This window comes from Pipistrellus kuhlii, unplaced genomic scaffold (genome assembly GCF_014108245.1).
Source record: "Pipistrellus kuhlii isolate mPipKuh1 unplaced genomic scaffold, mPipKuh1.p scaffold_m20_p_8, whole genome shotgun sequence".
Lineage (NCBI taxonomy): Eukaryota > Metazoa > Chordata > Mammalia > Chiroptera > Vespertilionidae > Pipistrellus > Pipistrellus kuhlii.
Window position 1 is genome coordinate 22,312,289 of NW_023425584.1, and position 15,665 is coordinate 22,327,953.

General features: G+C 36.8%; 1 pseudogene; it reads left to right on the plus strand.

Moving 5' to 3' along the window:
* The first annotated feature begins 14,929 nt into the window (after positions 1-14,929).
* LOC118711252 lies at positions 14,930-15,417 on the plus strand (annotated as a pseudogene).
* Positions 15,418-15,665: the final 248 nt, after the last annotated feature.

Below are 15,665 nucleotides of genomic sequence, written 5' to 3' on the forward strand. Positions count from 1 at the left end.
AGAAACAGAACCAATAGGGTATATATAAATATAAATGAGAAGATTTATTGTAGAAATCAGCTCACGTGACCATGGAGGCTGAGAAATCCCACGAGCTGCCATCTGCAAACTGAAGAACCAGGAAAGCTGGTGACATAATTCAGTCTGAGTCTGAACCCCAAGATTCAGAGGAGCTGATGGGTAAATCCAAGTCCAAAAGCCAGAGACCAGGAGCACCAATGTCTAAGGGCAGGAAAAGACGGATGTCACAGGTCAAGCAGAGAGATCAAATTCACCCTTCCTCTGACTCGTTCTATCGAGGCTTTCAATGAATTGGATGCCCTCTTCACTCCCCATTGGTGCTGACAGCCTTCTTTACTCAGTTTATCTATTGCAATGCTGATCTCTTCCAGAGATATCATCACAGATACACACACAAATCATGTTTTACCAGCTTACAGGGCATCCCTTAGTCTGGTCAAGTTGACAGATAAAGTTAACATGATAATTCTCATATATTGTCATGAAAGGAATTAGACAGTTATTTGTTTTTAATTATCATAAATAGCAAGAAGGAGAAAGAGGGCTATCAGGGTGTCTAGAAGGCAAATATTGCCTATTTGAGGACCCCAGGGTCTGGGACAGCTTCCCTTTGGAGATGATATGAGCTGAAAATGAGGCAGATAGATAAATTAGGAACCATATTCAATATTCATGGAAGTCGAGTTGTTGAAATAAAGAGAAGTGGCCAAGGCAGGTGGAACAGTATATGTGAGGGTTTAAAGCAAAGGGACAGGAAGCATTTGAATCATTTAAAAAATATATATTTTATTGATTTTTTACAGAAAGGAAGGGAGAGGGAGAGGGAGCTAGAAACATCGATGAGAGAGAAACATTGATCAGCTGTCTCCTACACACTCCCCATTGGGTATGTACCCACAACCAAGGTACATGCCCTTGACCAGAATTGAACCTGAAACCCTTGAGTCCATAGGCCGACACTCTATCCACTGAGCCAAACTGGTTAGGGCTTGAATCATTTTTTATTTTTAAGTCTGAATTTTCATGATTGAAATCTTAAAAAACGTTTGAATGTAAGAGCCGCAGTTCAGTTAATATTCTATCAATGTCAGTTTTCTGGTTTTGATAAAACAGTATCATTATGTAAGGTGTTAACATTAGAGAAATTGTGGTCATTTTTTATATTATTTTTTCAACTTACTATGATTCTGATTTTTTTTTTTGGAAAATGACCTCTTATTTCAGTTTGAAATGGGCACTTCATGTTCATAGTTATCAGTAAATATATACATATGCTATTTAAGTTTATCCATTGTGTTCTTTTGGCATGTGGATAGTTATATTGCCTTAATTTACATACTAAGGGTGCTTCACATCTGCCATCTCTCCCCCAGGATTTGATGACAGTATAATATTTTTGAAAGCAAACAGTAATCAGGATTCTGGGCAGGAAAAGATGAAAATTCTTATCAACTTCTCTTCAAAGGTCAACACTCAGCTCTGAGATATATGGTAAGTTGGCACCTATGATCCTACATATTAGCTGAGAATTGAGGCTCAGGGAAAGTCTAATTTAGTCATATTGCATGACAATGTGAGTAGAATATGCTCATGAGAGGTCAAAAAGAAATAACATCTACAATATTGTGTAAGAGCTGAAATGACAGTGATGCTTAGTTCTAGACAAGACTTTTCATCAGTCTAGTGATGGTTACAACATATAGAAAACAGGACAGTAAGCCTCACAAATCCCTAAAGCTGACCTAGGACTGACTAACTTCAATAGCACATGTCATTCCTCTGAATAAATGTGGCACTAAGCACGTACTTCTAATGATGACATTTCTCCTCTCAAAATTCTACAGCCATTCCCCGTTGCTCACCAGATTAAATATAAACTCCTCAGAAAGATGTGCAGGTCCTCCATGAGACAGTTAGCAGTTATCTAATCTCACTGCTTTTTTCTTCCATTCCAATATTACAAATTCTTTTCTTGATCTTTAAAGACCATAGGCTCTTTTATGCTTCTAAGCAACTGATTGTGTTTTCTTAGCTTACTGCGTCTGTGAAACCCTTGCAACTTGTGCAAACTTAGGGACATTTCCTTATATTCTCATCCATCCTATGAGTAGCTATATAATAGCATCTGTCATTTTTTATCACAATGTGTTTCCTCATATGCCTGTCACTCCCTTAGGACAGGCAGGCTCCTTGAGGACAAAGGCCTTCCTTACTGGAATCTTTAACACCTGCAAGACTGCCTGACAGAGTGTAGGAACTGATTAAAATTTTAATGAATAACTGGAAACAAAACTAATTGAGTGACATTTGCCTTAATTAAAAGAAAAGAAATGCTGCAATAGTTTACAATAAGAAATATCAATATTAGTACAGAGCAGGTTATGCCCACGGCTCTGAAGCATCAATGAGAGAACAATCTGTGGTTACGCCAAATGGATTTGCCTACCATCACATTCCATGTGTGCTACTTAGGGAAATAACAGGCTATAAAAGAACATATCTATCTCAAAAACCAGAAAAATAATCAGAATTTTATCATACTTACATTACACAAAATATATATTTCCTCTTTATTGGGCCAACTTCAAGACTATGAATTTTTACTTTCCATTTTAATAAACCTATTTTTTATTATTTTTTATCACCTGAAAAGACCCTGACTGTAGGTTTAAAATGCCAATGCAGCCCTGACCAGTTTGGCTCAGTGGATAGAGCATCGGCCTGTGGACTGAGGGGTTCCAGATTCAATTCGGGTCAAGGGCATGAACCTTGGTTGCGGTCACATCCCCAGTGGGGAGTGTACAGAAGGCAGCTGATTTATAATTCTCTCTCGTCAATGTTTCTAGCTCTCTATCCCTCTTCTTTCCTCTCTGTAAAAAAAAATCAATAAAAAATATTTTTTAAAAAATAAAAAATAAAATAAAATGCAATGTATAGAATCATTTTAGGGAAACTCTTGGGTAAATATATTTCCTTTCTCAGGCCATAACTGCAACATATTACTATTTTAGAATGGGACTGAATAAACATAAACATATGAGTGTGATATATAAAAAGCTGTAACCTTGTATGATCTGAGGTTTGCAAAATTATTTCAAGGCTTGCAAAATAACATGTTTTCCAAACATTCCAAACTATATTCCAAAATATTCTATAGAAAGCAAAAAAGGCAAATGGAATTAAATAGAAACATCTGTAAGCTGAACTGATAGTACTGAGGGGTTACACTGAATTCTTTGACAAATGATTGAGATATAAAATAGGATTTACATTAATATTTTTGAAATTTGTAATCCAATTGAATTATATATTCACTTGTGCTAATTACATAGCAGATACTTGAAACTTTATAATCTGAGAGACTTTGATCAGTAAAACTTAGACCTTGCCTTTGAGAGGCTCATAGTTCAGAGAAGCAGAACAATAAAGTAAGCAATTCTTTCCCCTTTGAATCAGATGCCACAGTTTCACATTATTAGCTGTGGTTCTTGGGCTAATTAATCTCTGTAGATGTTAGTTTATTTGCCTGCACAAAGCAGGTAATAATGATAAATCACAAGGTTGTTGCAAAGATTATATAAGAAAATTCTTATAATGTGCTTGAGAATGCCTCCCTGGGAGCAAATACAAATGCATTTTGGCTGAGAAAGAAAAATAATCATTTTTCTAGTTTCTATTTGTGTAGGTTCTGGGTCTAAAAGGAATCATAAGATCTTATAATGATCTAAGAAATTGTAAAATGGCAGGGCCTCAATTTCAAAAAATTTTTTTTTAATCATTGGAAAATTAGAACTCATTTCTAAAGAAAAAAGGGTAAAAAAAAGATTGTATGTGGTTCCTGTGAGAGGTAGATACAAAGAAAAAGCTTTCAGTTCAATTTCAGGAAAACGTCACATTCGTCAGAATCCTCTATCCAAAAATGGAATGAACTGCTCCAGGCATTAGGATAGCCTTCACATCTAACACCAGTGAAAAGCAATCTGATTGTAGAGAGATTAGGTGGGTGATAATTTAGAAATACAATACTAATAAGCCAATGACCTGATCAAATGCTGTGAAAGGCTGCCCAGCATGGTCTACAGCCTGACTTACCACTTTGCCACAGAAAGCAGCCCATAATCAAGTTTTGGCTGTCACTTTGCCCATCAAACTGACTGTGGTCTGGTTGATTCAGAGTTAATTTTAGAGCAACCCAGGAACCATGCTGTGAAACTATTCATTTCCTAATCATTGGCCATCACTTTACTTTTCTGCACCCTCCACTCCCTCCCCTGCGCCCCAAATGGAATCTACCAAATCAAAATAATTATAAATCATTGATAAAAAGCCTGTGCACTATTATTCAATAATGAAGTTTTTTTTTCTTTATTTGGATTTGTTCTTGAAGTTCTGAAAACAATAATAATTTCCTGTTATTAAAGACACTCATATTTTGAACTTTTGCCAGAATAAAACAGTTAGTTGAAAGGATCATCACTCATTGTGTCTAAAGGCAGTCACTGAAGGCCATTATTTGATATTAAAGATGGAGTTTGAAATCAGAAAGACCAAGACGAGAGGCCCTGCTCTGTGCAGTATGCCCTTAGGGAAAGGTAACCTATCAGACAGCTTCCTTATTGCACACAAAAAATTATGGAACCCAAAAAAGATACTGTTTTATGATGCCTAAGCGGTATTTAACATACCTAATATTAAATAATAAAGGAATAAATTGCCCTAGCTGGTTTGGCTCAGTGGATAGAGCATCAGCCTGTGGACTGAAAGATCCCAGGTTCGATTCTGGTCAAGGGCACATGCCTAGGTTGTGGGCTCAATCCCCAGTAGGCGGCATGCAGGAGGCAGCCTATAAATGATTCTCTCATCATTGATGTTTCTCTCTCTCTCTCCCTCTCCATTCCTCTCTGAAATAAACATATATATATTTTTTAAAGAAAATTTCTTTTATTACTGTACACCCTTATTTCTACATTTTGATGTTTTCCACCATCAACTAACTCTTATGACTATAGAGAGAACTGGAAAATAGAAGTCAGAGCTGAGAAAAATTAAGAAGTTATTTACTTTGTCTCTCCTTTTATAGAAGAGAAATTGAGGCCCAAGTTCCCACAGCTAAATAAAGGGAGAGCTAAATGAGGAAATGGATGCATTCTCCATCCCCTACATTCTTTCTTTAACCAACTAGAGGCCTAGTGTATAAAAATTCATGCACTCAGGGAGGGGGTAGAGGGGTCCCTCAGCCCTGCCTGTGCCCTCTTGCAGTCCTGAAGCCCTTGGGGGATGTCCACTGCTGGCTTAGGCCTGCTCCCGAGCGGGATTGGCCCTAAGCTGGCAGTCAGATATCCCTCTGGCAGCCCAGGAGCCCTCAGGGGACGTCCGACGAAGGGCTAAGGCCCGCTCGCCTAAGCTATTAGTCAGACATCCTTGGTACTGCCACAGAAGTGGGAGAGGCTCCCACTACCACCATTGTACTGGTCAGCCATGAACTGGCTTCTGACTGAGTGGTGCTTCCCTGTGGAAGCACACTGACCACCAAGGGGCAACTCCTGCTTGAGTGTCAATTTGTATATTACCCTTTTATTATATAGGATTCTATCTCTGGTAATGTCCCAAGTTTGAAAGAGACATCTCTGTCATCTTAAAAAAAATTAAGGACAGCGTAAAAGAGGTAGAAGAATACCAGCTTTGCAGTTAGGTCATTGTGGGTTTGACTCTGAGGTTTGCCATTTGTTGGTTGGGTGCCCTGAGCAAAACACAATGTTTCTGACTCTCCAATTTGTACTTAAATTTGTGGGTAGTCATTTGCATGTACACCACGAGGCCTCTGGAAATTTTTGAAATAAAGATCATAGTGTCTTGCCCTGGCTGTGTAGATCAGTTGGTTACAGTGTCATCCCAATATGCCAAGCTTGCAGGTTTGATCCCTTACCAGGGCACTTACAGGCGCCAATCTGTAATTGCATGAATGAGTGAAACAACAATTAATGTTTCTACTGTGAACATATCCTTGGGTGAGGATGAAAAAAATAATTCTTGTGAATTCTTGGTTGAGATATCATAGCAGGCTCCAAGAGGTAATAGGAACAGGGAGTCCTCTTGTTTCCTCCCAAATCCCACCAGTGTGGTGGTGGCTCTTGGAGCAGGAATTAGCTTTTAAACAGAAAAATACCAGAGTGTCATGTCCTCCTTTTGCTCCAGGAAAACAAACAAACAGTTTTTAAAAATCTCTTCCTTCAACTTTCTAAGTCCTGGTTCTTTCTCCACTCCTAATAAATATTTTCCATAGAGAACACCCTTGCAGGGCCTAAAACTGCTCAGTTTCTGGCCTGCCAGTTCCTGAGGTGCATGGCCACCTCTGAGCGCCACGCACCAAGGCCGAGACATCCATCAAAATCTCTTTTCAGTGATTGTCACTGTCTCCAAGGTCTGTTCACTGTTCTGGTGAATTAATTTACACCCACAGCTAAGCCTAATCCTGCCTAGCTCTTCAAGGAATTCATGGCTCCTGAGTTCAGCTGTCTATTCTCTCCTCACCACCAGGCTACGTGCAACCAGGTGCCGTGCATGGTATATTCCCTCCAATTGCTTCTGCTCCAGTTGATTTACTGTGTTCCATGTCCATGAAGATGCTCTGACCGATGGTTATAGTTCATGTACATGTTCCCTTATTTGCTAGTGTCTCTGCTGGATAAGCTGGCTGTAGAGAGATGTCTTCATAGAAAAAAAAGTGATACACATAATGATGTTTCTACAATGATTAAATACTATGACTCCCCTAAAGGAAGTTAAAACTTTAGTTTGAATATTGAAAACAAACAATTCATCTATATCATGCTCATAATGCTATCCTTGTCAAGAGTATTTATAGTTATTCTAGAAAGTTCCGTTATCTCTAGTGGCTACTGTGTTGCTACTTTCTCTGTCATCCTTTCCTCATTTATGAGTAGTCAAGTTTAAACTTCTTTACCCTTGGCACAGACTGAAATATGCAGACACTTTACGTAGAAAGCCATGGTTAAGAGTCCTGTTTTGCAAACGCAGACCTGGTTTAAATTCCAGTTTCTTAGCTATCCTTCCAAAATATCAACCTCCCCATAACAATTCATATTCAACTGTTTGGTTTTTGTCCTAAAGTCTTGCCACTCTTTAAAAATGTATTTTTATTTACTCCTCTTATTTACTGCTAGTGCCCTTCGATAAGCTCTGTGAGAGCGGAATACTTGTCTTTCTTGTGTATTGCTGTCACCTCGCCCATGGAACAGCACCTGAGCTAAAATACTCGTCAAATGAATGAGTGATTAAGTGTGATAATCCATGCCAAGCCCTAGAGCAGTGAATTAATACACTTTCTTGGCTTAGACAAAATGGAAGAGGACAGAATTCTTTCTTCTTACTCCATAGCTCTGCAGATCCACAGCTTCACAATATCTTAAACAATGTGCTGCCCAAACTAGACCATAGCTGAAACCTAACCTGCTAACTTTCTTTCTCAAGCCTGGTTTGGAAAGGCATGCCATTCATAGTACCAGGGGAGATATTTTCTCCAAAGCCAAGTGCTTTAATGGCTCATTTTTCCTTCCACTGTGAAATGAAAACTAAAATAAATCAAAGTAGCAACCTAACAGTCCAGAACAGCCCTAGACTAAAAGTGTAAATAAATGTGCTCAGTGATGAAAGAAAAAGAAATTCAGGGAGAGAAATGTAGTTCAATTCCTGGTTCCTGGGGATTTTGTGTAAGCAAAACCAAAGCACGTTTTGTACAAACCTTACTTTAGGATACTCCTTCACTTTTTTTCTCATAACTGCCAAAAAGCTAAATGAGCATTTACCAAATTTGTAAGCCCTAAAGAATCAACTGCATATTTATTTATTTATTTTCATCCAATAACTTGTCAAAAAAGCTAAGACATCAGCAATGAACAAGTTTAGATAGATAGCAGTCTAGCCCAGAGTGCTTTTTGGCTTTTTCTATGTTGACTGGACACAAAGATAGATGTTAAACAGGCCCCCTCCTTTATAGATAGAAAGGAGTTTGAATAAGTTGACAAAAGCTTTGTTGCACTACCCAACATGTACCATTTGATTTTCTTATATGCATCACAACAGACTGGTGCAAACTGGAATTTTGTCTAGACAAAGATACTAGGATGATCTTTTCCATATCAACATACAGTTTCCCTCATATCACCAAACATTCAGTATCTCCTTTATGAAACCCAATCACTGCTTTTATGCATCCCACATCTGATAAAATACATAGGGAATTCAAATGGAATTGTAAATTCCCTGGGTTAGTAACTCTAGTGGAAATCTGTTGCATTTTTTTTTTCCTCCAATCTTCCATACCCTTTCCACACATGTACTTTAATACTCTCTTCAGAAATTTTCTCTCTCGATAGTTGATTCAATATTCAAGATGGCATGCTTGACCACTGGACTTTACCTTAAATATTTAACATTATAATACTACTTAATACATCTGAATATTTATTGACATTGATCTAAGCTCTTTGGTATCCCTCAATAACCCAACAAACCGGACACTATTATTATCCCCACTTGAAGTAAATACCTGAGCCCAAGAAGCTAGTGGCTAAGTGGTGACCCAGAATTCATACCCACTCCTGTCTGATGTGAGCACAGATGCCATCCCACTTCTCCTTGTAGAGGGACCCAACAGCAAAGCATCCATCAGAAATGATTCACCCCAGCAGCAGTTTCCTGATGAACTAGTTTTTTCCTTCCTGCTGCCTACATCCCTAGGGCTACCTGGACTTTTATTTTTCTTCAGCTACTGTAGCCTTCATTTGTATGACCACACAATAGCCTTCAATTGCACTTTTGGTATTTATTTGAACAAAAGACAAACCACTAACTCAAAAAGATATATGCACCCCCATGTTCATTACAGCATTATTTACAAAAGCCAAGATAGAGAAAAGAATGGATAAAGAAAATGTGACACACACACACACACACACACACACACACACACACACACGGAATATTGATCAGCATTAAAAATGAATAAAATTTTACCACTGTGACGACATGGATGTACCTAGATGATATTATACTAAGTGAAATAATTCAGAGAACAATAAATACTTTGTAGTTTTGATAATATGTAGAATAAAACAAATGAAAAAACAAAATAGATTCATAGAAAACAGGGATCAAATTGATGGTTGCCGAAGAAGGGGGGAAGGGGAAAGGTGAAAAAGGAGAAGGGCAATATAGTCAATACTATTGTATTATGATAACTTTACATGGTGACACATGATTATCAGACTTTAGTATGGGATCACATTGTAAGATTTATAAACGTTGAATCACTATGTTATGACATCCTCACCATGTATGTTAATGGGTGAGCCATTGTACATTCCTGGAGTATGAAATCCTTCTATTCAAGGATAGGGTCAGAGCTCTGCTACCGCTGCAAAAGAAGTGGACCCTTTGGCTCATTCCATGAAACCCTTTCTGGGTCAAAATGACTGTTTGATTTCCCCAACTTCAAAATCATAGGTGTGTTTCAGTTTTGATCTCGTTACAAAACCCCAGTCACTGTTGGTGGCATACCCTGACATCTCAACTGGAATATTACCATTCTTGCATGATCAACCTGATTCAGGAATGCAAATTTACCAATGCCATCAATGAAGAGACATTGTTTTTTTCCCTCAGTATCTAGGCCTATAAACATATAGCAAACATCACTGGCATTATTTTTATTTTGTCCCTTTTAAGAATCACCCCTCCTCCATTCCATGTGCTATTATATTAAGGAGGGTATCAATCTAGGGTCCTAGTTCCCAGCCACAGGGATGGGGCATCTAATCCAGACTGTCCAATTAGAGCATAACCCAGCAGAGTTAGCAAAAAAAAAACACCCAACAACAACTGGTGTTCCTTTAAAATAATTGATGCAGCCACTGGAAAGGAGAGGTTCCTTGGGTTTAGGAAATTTAAGAATATAACCCTGTAGCACTTTTTAACATCTATGCAAGAGAGGAGAGACCTGAAAACAGAATAGCCTAGTGGAGAGTAGAGAGGGAGCCAAAGGGAGATAGATAGCATCATCTGAACCCCATATCCTTCATTGCCTAAAGATCTATGGCCTTCATTTCCCTATTATAATGTTGGTTAGTTTCCCAACATGATCCCTTTACCTTTTTTTTTTTTGTATAAAGAAGTTTGAGTTGGGCTTTTGTCATTTGTAACTAAAAAGTACTAGTTCACCTAAAATATGTATTTAGATTTTTCAAGTGTATTGTTTTGTCTTTTCCTAAAATACCAACACAGTTTATAATATATATCCATCTATCTAACTACACATACATATTTTCTTTCTATAAGACACTAAACATCTGGGGAAAAATTTTAAACCTAGCCATGTAGGAGCATGTTATTATACAATACCACCTGTCTACTGGTTGTCATATAGTTAAATATCATTCTAAGTGATTAGAATTAAAAAAGACATAGAATCTATGTCTTTTTTATGAAAAGCTTCTTATGAAAGGTTTTGGTATTGTGCCTTACTTAGTTGTATCATTACTTGATATCTCTCATCCATGAAGATGTTTGATGTGATTCTTTTCCTCCATGATCAAAATTAGTTTTTAAAAAATTCAGTGGGGTCAACCAATATTTTAATTCATTTGGATCTCTCATCTCTTATAAGACTTAGAAGAAGATAGTCTTAACAGTAAGTGATGCTTGCCTACCTTTATTCACTGAACACGGACAAATCATTAAGATAATTCCAAACAAAAACATCTTCCCATAATTCTATTGTATAATAGACACCTTTTGGATGCTGGCACATGCATTACCTTGTTTTTCAATGTATGCAGGTACATTGAGATGACCACTGTACTACAGAAGAATGCATATTGAGAAAGACAGGTGGCCTGCCTTATACTCAGCTAACAAGAATCTGGATTCAAATCCAAAACTTCTGGCTCTAAATCCAGTGACATCTTTACTCTGAGCACTTACTCTTTTCTCTGATCCATAGACAGAGGCTCTGGTTACACTTCACTAGAAAATGACTTTCCATCTTTTTTAGGGAATAACTGCATACTTTCTACTATTTTACAAACTTGAAAAGACAGTGTTATGATGATGTCCTACAGAACATGATCATGAAAGACACATTTCTTGTCTGAGATTCAACTTAGAAAAAACCTTAAGTTTAGGTATGAATTCTTGGGAATTGGAAGAAGGGCAAAAGATTCTCTCTTCTCCAGCACAAGGAAACTGGTACACATCTTCCTCATGTGCCTTCCATCAGGACAGTTACATTCTTCTCTGAGCAACACTGCCCAGCTGGTTATTCATGCTGCCCTTCGATTAGAGGCCCTTTGATTCCAGCCATGTCTCTACACAATGGCTGTTGTTAAGGTATTAGCTCAGAAACTAAAAATACCTTCCTCCTCTGCCTGGATAAACCAGCTGAACTCCAGCTCTGTGAGCAGCCTTGATCTAACACTGCCTTTTATTACTTATTAATATCTGTGTTCTGTGATCTCAAGTCACCCTCACTGCCCACATATTCACGCTCTGCATTGGAGGATGGGGCCAGAGCAGAGCTCTCCAGGGGGTCTGTGGCCTGACAATAGCTTCAAAGTCTCTTGCCTCTCAGTGAAAAGAAGGCAAATGTATGACAGGCTGCATTCTTTGCTGGTGAACAGGTTATAAAAACCTTCCCGCCATTTGTCATTCTCAGCCTCCTCTGTGGTGCACATTGAATATCTGGTTTAATGTCTCTGGCTTGTGACCTCCTGTCATCTGTAGCAGAACTACGTGGTTTGGTGGCTGAACTCACGTCAGGAAGAGGTCGCATTAATCGCAGCAGGGAATGTCATCAATCTGACCCTTTTTAAAAGATTCTGAAATAATGATCGTAATCTGTAGTAAATTGCTAGTATGTATTTATTATCTAAGGGTATTTACCATAAATCATAAAAATCTGAATTTTTCCCTTCAAATTATTTTACAAAGGCATTTTAATTTGAATGTTGAATATAAGATTCTTGTTTTAGGTTCGTTCCTAGGTTGTAGGGTAAAAGAAAATAAATGTAATACAATGTGGGGCAAAAGTAGGTTTACAGTTGTGAATATATGAAACATGGGGTTTATTTTACAGTATTACTTAATAATTATTGTATTATTTTCCATAGGAACAACTGTAAGCCTACTTCTGAACCTCCCCCCTCCGTAAAAGCATCTGGTTTTGGATAATATCATAAGTGAAAATGATTTCTAATCTTGCCATTATCATATCAAAACAGTATTTTAATTTTTCTTTCTATACAAAGGTAGATAAAAAAATAGGTATGTGGATAATAGCCACCCTATATATTTTGCCAAGCCAACATCTATTAGATATTTTTAAGCTAATAATACCCACATTATCATTTTGGGAACCAGCACTTCTCCACTATGGATCCATGGCATTCATTTCAGGTTGACCCTATTGCTTATTTGTAGCCTATTATACCTACCCCAGCCCTCGGACTAACTCTGGGGAGGGCATGTGACAAGGCAGGCCAATGGTATTCAGCCCTAGGACTTCTTTAAGTAAAGCTGACTTTCTATTGGGGTTACTGAGCTGGTGGAATGCAATCTTGGAAATTATGCTATTTATTTTAACAGCTCAAAGGCAAGGCCTGCCCAAGAATAAGCCAATATGAAGGAAAGCAAAATTGAGAGACTGAGAGACTGGCTAAATCTCATGAGATCCCAAAATAGGCATCCTCTTTGCCACCAGAGCCAGGTCAAGGGCAACCCCTGTGTGGACTATGGGAGCCTGTGGATTTTAGCAGTGCCTCAAGAAAACTCAGGATAGGACAAACCCACCAGCCTCATGAAAAGCAGATGCTCAAGCTCATTTATGTCCATTTAGATAAGTGATTGTAAGGACAACAGTTTTTTGGCTTGTGAAATTATAGTTCTGATGTTTCCACTGAAAGAGTGTTGTTATAAAGAGTATTAATATTCTCTGGGATACTTATTGTTATCATATAAAACCAACACAAGAATAGCAATATTCCTTTCAATTTTTTACATTAAAAGTATAGTCTAACATTGAATGAACTATTCCCACATTACTTATAGTGTGCTAGTGTCAGAGAAGCATGCTTGACTTTGTTCTTTACCAATATGTACTTGAATATTTTGTCAATATTTATCTTCTATCAGAAGTCTGTAAATATTCAAGAAATTGACATCTGCTATAGCTCTATAACATGCCTACATTTAAAAAAATCTTATCATTGTCCCTAGCAATATTTCAAAACTCAAGTAAAATTTTGTGACCCAGGCACTTTTAGAACTCTCTTTCAGTGTAAAAACTTTATTCCAAATCTGCATATGTATTCATTTATTTCTTCATTATTACTACTTTATATAATTTTATGCGTTCATTACATAAGTTTTGACTATCTTAATAACTCTTGTGATATGTCATATATAAAGTATTACTTCACTAATTTAAAAGTTAGATTTATAAGTGTCACTTTAAAATCATATTAGGGTCAAGATTCCTAATATATTAATAGTTGACTAATTTTGCAGTAAACAAAATTACTGTAAAGTTACACCTTACCCATAAAGTCTTAAAGTAGCACAGATATCTAATACTACTGCACTGGTCCAGTTAAAAAAATTTGGCTTACCAATTATTAAAACATATATCTAGGTTCTGGCCAGATGGCTCAGTTGGTTGGAACATCATCCCCTACACCAAAAGGCTGTAGGTTCAATTCCTAGTCAGGGCACAGGGCATGTACAGGAGGCAACTGATCAATGTTTCTGTCTTACACTGATGTTTCTCTTTTTCTCCCTCTCTTCTTCCCTCCCTCTTTAAAATTAATAAACATATCCTCATGTGAAGATATAAAAAACACATTTATCCAGTTATCTCTTTAACATTTGTAGCAAAAATATAATTATATAAAATATTTAGATGAATTAATCAATGTGATCACTGTCTATAATTTATAGTTTTATTCTGTCATATGAACTACACAAGTAGCACATACTTAAGTTAGAACTAAAACAATTGTTTGAAAAATTAATAGAGTAATGTTCTAGGACAATTTTCTGATCATGACTGTACTGTATTTACTTTTACAATTTTTATATCCAGTTAATTAGTCAGAAAGTTAAAATAAAATTAGTTCATCGGTTGAGTAAATAGCAGTGTTATGTTCCAATCTATTTTGTAGATACTGAATTATTCAGCACCGTGGACAGCAAAAGGTCATTCCCTTCTCAATTAGGACTCCTGCATGCTACCAATTAGCTGTGAAAATATAAGGCTCATCACCTCTCTTTGGGTACACTGAAAAGAAACTCTATATTCATAGCATTAAAGGTATTACAACTTTTTCTGTTTGGAAATCAATGGGCTCAATGCTTTATTTAAGGGAGCATATGTCTTCTTTCTCCACAAATATGTAAGTTCACTGATTGCAAGGACCTTATATTATTTATTGCTGTATCTTCATTGCTCAGTCAACTATGTGGGACAAAAGAGGTTGTTGAATAAACATTTAAGGTGGTGGCTCTTTTTGAAAATTGATTACACTGGTGCAGTCATCTTCATTCAAGTAAAAAGTCAGCAAAGAGCTCATAAATTCTACATAACAAGCAATCTATTTGGGCTCTTAATTCATAAATTCCATGAGATCATTTTGGGTAACTAAAATGCTTCTAAAGAAAAACACCATTAAAAATACATATTCTCAGGACTTCTGTGGGACCTAGGAATTGTGAAACCATGGATCATCCATATATACTTTGAGACATGATTTTTCCTGGAATGCCCTCAACTACCATAAAAAATTAATGTATTGTAGAATACACCAAAGGCCAATGAAGCCAGAGTCCACATAGATATATGCTTCTTGGTGTTGTGGGGAAAAACTTTTGATTGATTGACTATATTATTCAGTGTGGCTGTATAAATCACTGTGCTTTTGAATATGTTGATGGTGTTACCATGTGTTTTGACCATCAGTGGAGCCTACAATTCAAAATTCAGATATTGTCTTTACAAAAAAATCTTAGTCAACATTTTTATGGTATTCAAGGAGGGGGTATTATAATTGCAAAAAGCCCCAGTGATCCAAAATCAAATATTTGTAAAAGAGTATGTAATCAATGTGAAAGGAGATCTATCCTGACCAATATCCATCTGATTTCTTTAAAAGCCAGACTTACGTGCCAATGAGTCATGTGTGGTTAAAAGGTGATAATTGACAGAATTTTAGGTCCTACGGACCTATTTCATATGGACTATTAAGAGGACATATATTCTTTAAGGTCTGGCCTCTTAGTGGTTCTGTATTTCTACATGATAGCCTTAATGGCCACAGATTTTTATGATGATTAGTAAATATTTATACTTTTGCTTTGATTATTGTCCTCTTTCACAGGAATTTATTATTGCCACTGCAACCATGTATTATTAATAAATTATTTGCTATTCAATTTTAGTTATTTTGAACTATTAAATGTTAAATACAAGTAATTCAAAATGTATGGATAAAAGTAATCTAAAGTAGATCATCTAAATTTAAAAATACATATTCTTAAAGAGATAACTATGGACAGAATAAAAACACTTTATTCAG